The sequence below is a fragment of the Castor canadensis genome, chromosome 8, assembly GCF_047511655.1.
Source record: "Castor canadensis chromosome 8, mCasCan1.hap1v2, whole genome shotgun sequence".
NCBI classification, from domain to species: domain Eukaryota; kingdom Metazoa; phylum Chordata; class Mammalia; order Rodentia; family Castoridae; genus Castor; species Castor canadensis.
In genome coordinates this window covers 92,431,808-92,440,346 of record NC_133393.1, presented here as the reverse complement: position 1 = coordinate 92,440,346, position 8,539 = coordinate 92,431,808, and the positions used below count along the sequence as shown (strand labels likewise).

The 8,539-nt window shown below is 33.4% G+C and overlaps 2 pseudogenes; both read left to right on the top strand.

The window, feature by feature from the left end:
- The first annotated feature begins 716 nt into the window (after positions 1-716).
- Positions 717-1,653, top strand: LOC109680667 (olfactory receptor 6C1-like; annotated as a pseudogene).
- Positions 1,654-5,429: 3,776 nt separating this feature from the next.
- On the top strand, positions 5,430-6,390 carry LOC141425516 (olfactory receptor 6C6-like; annotated as a pseudogene).
- The last annotated feature ends 2,149 nt before the right edge of the window (positions 6,391-8,539 follow it).

The window sequence follows — 8,539 nt, the reverse complement described above, 5'->3', positions numbered from 1 at the left end:
TTAACTTATTTTATTTAGCTTAATGTCTTCCATTTCCATTCATTTTTCTGTAAATGACTGCATTTAATTCTACTTTATGGTTGAAAATACTCTAATGTATTTTCATATACATTATACAACTATATACAACACATTTTCTTTATACATTCTTTAATTGTTGGGTATGTGTGCTTATTTCCAATCTTGGCTAGTGTGAATAATGCCACAATAAGCATGAAAAATGAAGGTAAATTTTTGTGTTCATATTTCATATATTGAATATATACCCAGGACTTGTAAATCTGAATTGAATGGTATTTCCATATTTAGGATTTTTACTATCTCCATACTGTTCTCCATAGTGGCTGTATTAATCTATTTCCCACCAGCAATGTATACACGTATCTTTCCCACCACATCCTCACCAGCCTTTTTTTTTTTGCATGTTATTTCTTTGATTTTGACAATATCCATTCTAACTTGGATGAGATTGTTTCTCATAGCAGTTTTGATAATTGTACTCTGCCTTAATTAAAATGTTTTTCTCTGTAAAAGAGAAATTAAAGGATCATTGTTACTATCAGATGACTTTAAATTTCCCCTGAAAGTGGAAATGGCGTAGTCTTTCAGTAACATTCCAGCTCAGCACTTGGATTTGGATAAATCCTCAATTCAGCTTTCTTCTTTGTGCTTTCTCCTATACCTTTGGAAAGAATAAATAAGTAAGCAACTGAAGAATGCATAACCATACAGAAATAACAGGGTTTATCCTCCTGGGATTGTCAGATGATCCAAAGCTCCAGGTGATGATCTTTGTCTTTCTCTTCATCACCTACATGCTCAGCATCACTGGGAACCTGACCATCATCATGCTCACCCTGCTGGATTCCCACCTCCACACCCCCATGTATTTCTTCCTCAGGAATTTCTCCTTATTAGAAGTTTATTCACAACTGTCAGTATACCCAAGTTCCTGGGCACCATTATTTCAGGAGACAAAACTATTTCCTTTAATGACTGCATAGCTCAGTTGTTTTTTGTAATTCTCTTTGGAGTCACTGAATTTTACCTTCTGGCTGCCATGTCCTATGATCGTTACATTGCCATCTGCAAGCCTCTGCATTACATGACCATCATGAATCGAAAAGTCTGTACAATGCTTGTCTTTGCTTCCTGGCTGATTTCCTTCTTAATCATCTTCCCCTTACTCATGTTGCTCTTACAGCTTGATTACTGTAGGTCCAATATCATTGACCATTTTGCCTGTGATTATTTTCCCTTGTTGCAGATTTCTTGCTCAGACACCAAATTCTAGAGATAATGGGATTTTCTTGTGCCGTGTTTACTCTAATGTTCACTTTGGCATTAATATTTCTATCTTACATATATATCATCAGAACAATTTTAAAGATTCCTTCTACTAGTCAGAGGACAAAAGCCTTTTCTACATGTTCTTTCCATATGGTTGTCATCTCCATCTCTTATGGAAGCTGTATTTTTATGTACATTAAACCCTCAGCCAGAGAAAGAGTGACTTTGAGTAAGGGAGTTGCTGTGCTAAATACCTCAGTAGCTCCCATGCTGAACCCCTTTATTTATAGCCTAAGGAATCAACAAGTCAAGCGAGCTTTCCTGAAGATTGCAAGGAAGATCGTGTTTTTCACAAGTACATGAAATAATGTGGTGTCATGATTTAGAGGCATATTGAAAGGCCATTGTTTAAAAGTGAAATTTTAGTGATCTTCTCCAATCAACACGGCCATCCCACTCTCCTTGTTCACTTATTTCTCTTCTTACAGTTTAAAGCATATTTGTTTAATATATTGTTCATGTAATTATAATTATATTTCTGTTATTCTGCCACTGTTCCTTGTGATGTTTGATTATAAAAATTTTTTAGTTTTATTCTACAACTAAATTGTTTTTTGAGTTTTTCCAGGAAAAAATTATACACAGAAGTAGAAGAAACACTTTATAATGGTATAGTTTACTTAAGATATACTAAAAGTAAAATCCTTTAATTTTTTTTAGCTTTCATAGAAATTTCTTCATTTTACAGTTTCTCTAGAAAATTTTCTTTAAGTGATACTAATTGAATTGAAATATTATTTCATTTAAAAACCTTGAAATTCTACTTCTTGCTTACTGTAATATCATATCTTCAAGCTATTAGTCCATTGATAAATGCAGACTATTAATAATATATACTTTAAGTAGTGTTAAATAGATCTTATTTATGAATCCCCAAATCTCTTGATATACACACGTATACATATTATCTTTAACTCTGATATACATTGCACAGAAGCATATATATAAACATATGAATGCATTTATACAGATACATACACACATAATACGCACACATATATATTTATCACATTTATTTTATATTATTTATATATATGCATTTGTCTTTCTGTGGAAAATAGTAAAGAAATAAACATTAGATATAGGGGACATATTTGATTTCTGAAATTTCCTGAGGAGTAAGCTCCTTTCTGAATATCGGTATCCAAAATTCATACATCTAAAATTTATGCTTATATTTGGATACATACCTTGTTTAAAACTTGTCCAAAACTTGAGGATACATTGATATGTATGAATACAGGCACATATGTATCTGCATATATAATGCATTAAAGGTAGGCATATATTTTTCTATTTGGATTTATGTATGTGTCCATGTTTGTGTGTATTCTTCTAATGTTTTGGAATAGTTTGAAAAATAGTGTATATTTTGACACCATCATTTACCTAAACAAAATCATTTAAGTCTATGCATTGCAATAAGTAAAAACTTCAAAACAAAGACAAAGTTTCCATTATTAATAGGGTTTGAATCTGACGTGAACCCTAAAAGAGTTTATGTACTGAAGACTTGGTTCACAGATGGTGGTGTTATTGAAGGGTAATTAGATCACAAGATGCTGACTGTATCAATGTATTAACCAATCAATGCTTTCATGACTGAATGAACTATTAAGATATGGGGACTATCAGGGAAAGTGGGTGACTGAGGGTAACTTTAAAGGATATATCTTGTCCCTGGACCCTTCCTATCAGGCTCTTTCTGCTTCTGAGCTACCATGAGGTGAGAAGCTACCCTCTGTAATTTCATTCCATCATGATTCTTTAGCCTTGCCTCAAGTACATTAATAAAGTAGTCAGTCAGTCATGGACTAAAGCCTCTGAAACAGTCTTCCAAAAGAAATCCTTTGTCCCCTATGTTGTTTTCTCAGATATTTTGTCATGGCAATGCAAAAGCAAACTAACACAGTGAGGATTTCACTTCCTGGAATTTACTTTCCACATATTTTACTTAAAAAAATTAATCTGTCAAGAAGTATTTAGGCAAAGTGTTTGTGTAAAGCTTAAACAACTATTATGAATTCTAAAATGCATTTTAAATAATATAAATCAATATTTCATAATAGAAAATGTGCTATCATTCTCATCTTTTGTGCAACATTCTTAATGATTATCATGAACTGAAAAACAGTAAAAAAACTCTCTAAAAAAGGAAAAAGAAGTGATAGAAATTATAACAATTGTACTTATGCAAATGAAAATATACAGATTTATAATTAATAAAGAATGTAATGATGCATCTTAAGCTCCAAAAAAAACAAGAACAAACCAAATGTCAAATCAACAAATAGAGATAAATAATAAACATCAGGGCTAAGAGCAATGAGATTGAGACCAAAATCACTATACAAAATATACTCTTTGGGGGGATATCTAGGTTTTGTTCCACTCTGAAATACTGTTTTACATTAATACATGTATTAATTAATTAATACATTAATTCATGTATTGTATCAACTGTCAGCTGGTCATGGCTGAGAAATATCCATTATAGGGACATATCCATTCATTTGTTGATACACTTGGACTGTTTCCATTTGCTTGCTGTTACAAAAGAGGCTTCTGTGAATACTCATGCACAAGTCTCTGTACAGCATGTGCTTTCATTTTTCTTGAATAAATGTCCAGCAGTAGAATGGTTTGGTCACATAATAGATGTATGTTTAACCTTTTAAGAAACTATCAAACTGCTTCTGAGGTGGTCATAGCACTTCATGTTTCCTCCAGCAGTGTTGGAGACATCTCTTTGATTCTCATGACTATCACACAACCCATATCATTGTCAGCACTCAGCATGGTCAGCCTTTTTAATTTTTGACATTGTAGTAAGTACCACCTCATTGTGATTTTCATTTTCATTTTCCTGATGATTAACGATGTTGACCAGCTTTCCATGTGCTTATTTGCCATTCATGTTTCTTCTCTGGTGAAGTGTCTATTCAACTGTTGGGCCAATTTTTAAAAATTGATTTTTTAATCATTGAATTTTGGTTATATATTTATATTCTTTATATATTCTGGATATAAGTTTGTTATAATATGATTTATAATTGCTTTCTTCTAGTTAGCGGTTTGACTTTTTGTTTTCTCAACAGCACCTTTCAAAGAGAATAATTTTGGTCTTCTAGTTGTTCACATAAAAATCAATAGTCATTACATTTATAGGTTTATCATCTTGTTATAATTCCAAACTAAAGAATTAGTGTTGTTTCAAAGTATTCTAACATACAATGATTTTGTGTTACTAGCATAATTATCTATAAAACATTAATGAACATTGAATAACCTCACCAAAAACATCATTTTTCTGAATACAGCTTAAGCATTAGTTATAACTGTTATTTTTCCATGGAGATATTTTTCCCACTCAGACAGGATATGAAATAGAGGATGGTAAAGGGAAACCATACAAGAGACACAGTGTTTATCATAGCAGGTATGACTTATAAGCCACCCTCCAAGTTGCGTTATCTTCCTGCTTTTCAATTACTTAATTAGCACTACTTCAGTCTGTTCATTACTACACTCACCCAGGTGGATTCTCACTTTAAACACTCATTTACTTTTTCCTTTGGAGTTTTCCTTCTTAGAAACTTCCTATACTATTACGTATATCCCTAAGTTGTTAGTTACTGTGGCTACTAGGAATAACAAACAGGATTTCCTATAAACATGGTGTCTCTCAAGTGGGAACTTAATTGAAATATTAGGTAAGTTAAAAGTTAAGAAATATCAAACACTTGAACAGCCTATTGGGATAAGGCATTTGAAAGATGGTTCATAGATTAACACTAATCAGACTAAGGATCTACATTTCACAAATGTAATCTCCCTCTCGTAAACTGGTAAACAGGACTTGCTCAACTCTGTACAAGTTAGAATCTCTGCATTCTTATAAACATACAGAGAGTGGAGGATATGTTCATTGTGAGGAACTCTAGGATGATTTGTGAAAATATTTGTGAATTCATAAGTTTCTGAATATGGAACTTTGTATGACTGGAAAGAAAGAAATGCCTGTTCTAACATGTGATACTAGTTTTTATTTTATGTAGATGTGATAGGACAAAAGAGAAATGAAGAACCAATCAGTGGAGATAAAGTTGAGTTTAGTTGGACTGACAGATGACCCTCAACTACAAATTGTGGTTTTCCTGTTTCTGTTTTTCAATTACATCTTGAGCCTGATGGGGAACTCAGTCATCATCTTGCTCACGCTGCTGGATCCCTGCCTCAAGACTCCAATGTATTTCTTCCTTCGACATTTCTCCTTCTTAGAAATTTCATTCAAAACAGTGAGCATCCCACGGTTCTTGATGAGCATTCTCAATGGAGACAAAATAATTTCCTATAATGGTTGTGCAACTCAAATATTCTTTCTTTTTCTATTAGGAGTTACTGAGTTTTATCTCTTGGCTGCTATGTCTTATGATCGCTATGTCGCTATCTGCAAACCTCTGCATTATCCAATCATTATGAACAGTAAAGTGTGCTACCAACTTTTGCTCAGCTCCTGGGTAACTGGATTTTTAACAATTTTGCCCCCTTTAATCTTGGGACTCAAGCTGGATTTCTGTGCATACAAAACAATTGATCATTTCTTATGTGACACTTCTCCTGTCTTGCAGATCTCTTGCACAGATACACGTTTCATAGAATTGTTGACTTTTGTCTTAGCTTTGATGACACTTGTCATCATGTTGTTTCTAGTGGTCCTCTCCTACACTTTCATCATCAAAGCCATTCTAAAATTTCCATCTGTTCAGCAAAGAACAAAGGCCTTTTCCACCTGTTCCTCATACATGGTTGTCATCTCCATTACTTATGGGAGTTGTGTCTTTGTGTACATGAAACCATCTGCAAAGGAAATGGTGACATTTGCTAAAGGTGTAGCTTTGCTGTATACCTCTGTGGCCCCTTTACTAAACCCTTTCATTTATACTCTAAGAAACCAGCAGGTAAAAAGAAGCTTTCAAGCATATGCTTCAAATGTTTTGTTCTTTTCAAAATCAAGAGGTAAATTTTAGACATAAATAACATGCCATTGGAATATGAATGAAAAAAGTGAATACAATTGCCCATTACATTTGTTCTGATCTATGCCATTTTCCCCTTTAGTATTTATATCATATTAGCTTTATTAATATGATCTTTACTCTTCTTCCTGAGCAGCTCTTCCTAACCTCTAGGTACAAACAGCATTCTTCAGTCAAGAGTATTAAAATCTATCTTTACCTAAAAATCTCTCCTCTCATAAATAATGGTTTTATGTCATGAATGATTTATAGAGTGAACCTTGCCAGATAGATTTAGTTTATTATTTTGATACCTGCATTTGGCATTTTCTCTTTATTCTGTATTGCTAAAATTCACAGGGACAAACACAGAACATGACAAATGTATAACATCATTGAGGTTGTGATAGAAAAGAAGTAGAAAATCTGAGTAATTTTAAAGATCAAGGTAGTTTTTCAAGAGAGAGCATTGGTTATGAAAAACCTTGAAGAATGAGTAACAAAAAGAAAGATAGAAGGGTGCAATGAGGTATGACATGTGCTAAGGAATTTCATTTCTACTGGAAATTTTCTCCTACAGAGTTATGACAAATGAGAACGTTTAATTTGTTAATATAACTAACTGTTGTGTTAGGTAAAAATAATTGAACTCCAAGATCATTCCTAATTATGTATATTCTGGTATTTGAAGACTAGAAATAAACCTATCATGAAAAAATTTAACATATAATTCATGTATATATTAGTTTGGTGAAATTTTATATATTAAATATAATTTTCAAATTATAATTTCCTAAGCTTGCCTATGTTAATCTTCACAAATTAATTACATATATCCTACCTTCAAGAACATGTGATTATTGGACAAATATGTACACCTCTAACCATAGAGAATATCATTATGAATTGTTTCCTTTGCCTCTCTTCAGTGATTCCCTATACCACTCCACCTCCATCTACCCTTCAAAGTATCTATTGATGATCTTTCATTGACTGTATATTACTCTTGCATTTTCTGGAATTTCATAAGAGAGAAATCACACAAAGTTGGAACTTTGTCTGGCTTCAATATAATAATGTATGTTCTCCCATGTTGTTTTCTGTATCTATACTTGCTTTCGTGTGTAGGCTGTGTTTATTAACATGCCTACTTTGCTTTTGTCAGCTTTCCTTCCGTTATTCTCATTCTTTGGTATTTCATTCTCAGAGGAATCTCTCCATAAGACTGGATCATTTCCTTTGATCTGTGTGAAAATAAGTACATTTAAATGCTGATCCCTGGAAGCCTCTATCCTTCCACAATGTTTTTTGAAATAAACTGTGTGCCAAACTGGAATTAGTAGGGAGAGGATATCCTCAGATATCTTGGGAATTTTATTCCTTGGTTCATATTCTCCAGAGAGATGGGCTAAATAAATTATCCCTATTGATAAGAAGAAGGATTCCTGCGAAAGAGCACATTCCACATTCTGTTGCTCCCTTTAGGTCTCACCTCAGCTGAATTCACTTGATCTACTTGATTTTGTATGCAACAGGCTCTAATGCTCAAATTACATTTGAATAGCTGAGGTAGCCAAGGTCTGAATGTTGCTGAAAGAAAGTTGAGGAAGCTAATACTAAAGTATTAGGTTGGAGCCCTACTGAGTAGGTGCAGGAAATATTAGTGGGAGTGGCCTTTAATTTTGGTAATTTCTGAGAGTGTCTTACCAATAGTCTTAGCAGTAAGGTAAGTTTTCATACATTTAATCACAGCTACTATGGTTGTCACATTAGTTCACCAACTTGACTACAAAGACATCTGTAAAACAACAGTCTCTCCTCCTATTACTACTTACAAGTTTATACAAAATCCTCTCGTTGAAAATTGTAAATTAGGGCTATAAGAAGGAGACTTCTGAGAAATGGCCTCCGACCTTCTGCTCCTCTGTTAGAAAGATAAATAGACTAGTCCTCGGTTAGTTAACCTGGCAACATACAATTTAATACAGATATTAAAAAAAAAACCCAACCATTATCTCAGAAATTGCAAATCAATGCTTCTATTATTGCTTCTACTCAAGAGTAATGCCAGATGCAACACAGGCTACTCCAGATGCACCTGCACACCCATGTTTATTGCAGCATTAGTCACAACAACCAAGTTATGGAAACAGCCAAGATGCCCCACTACT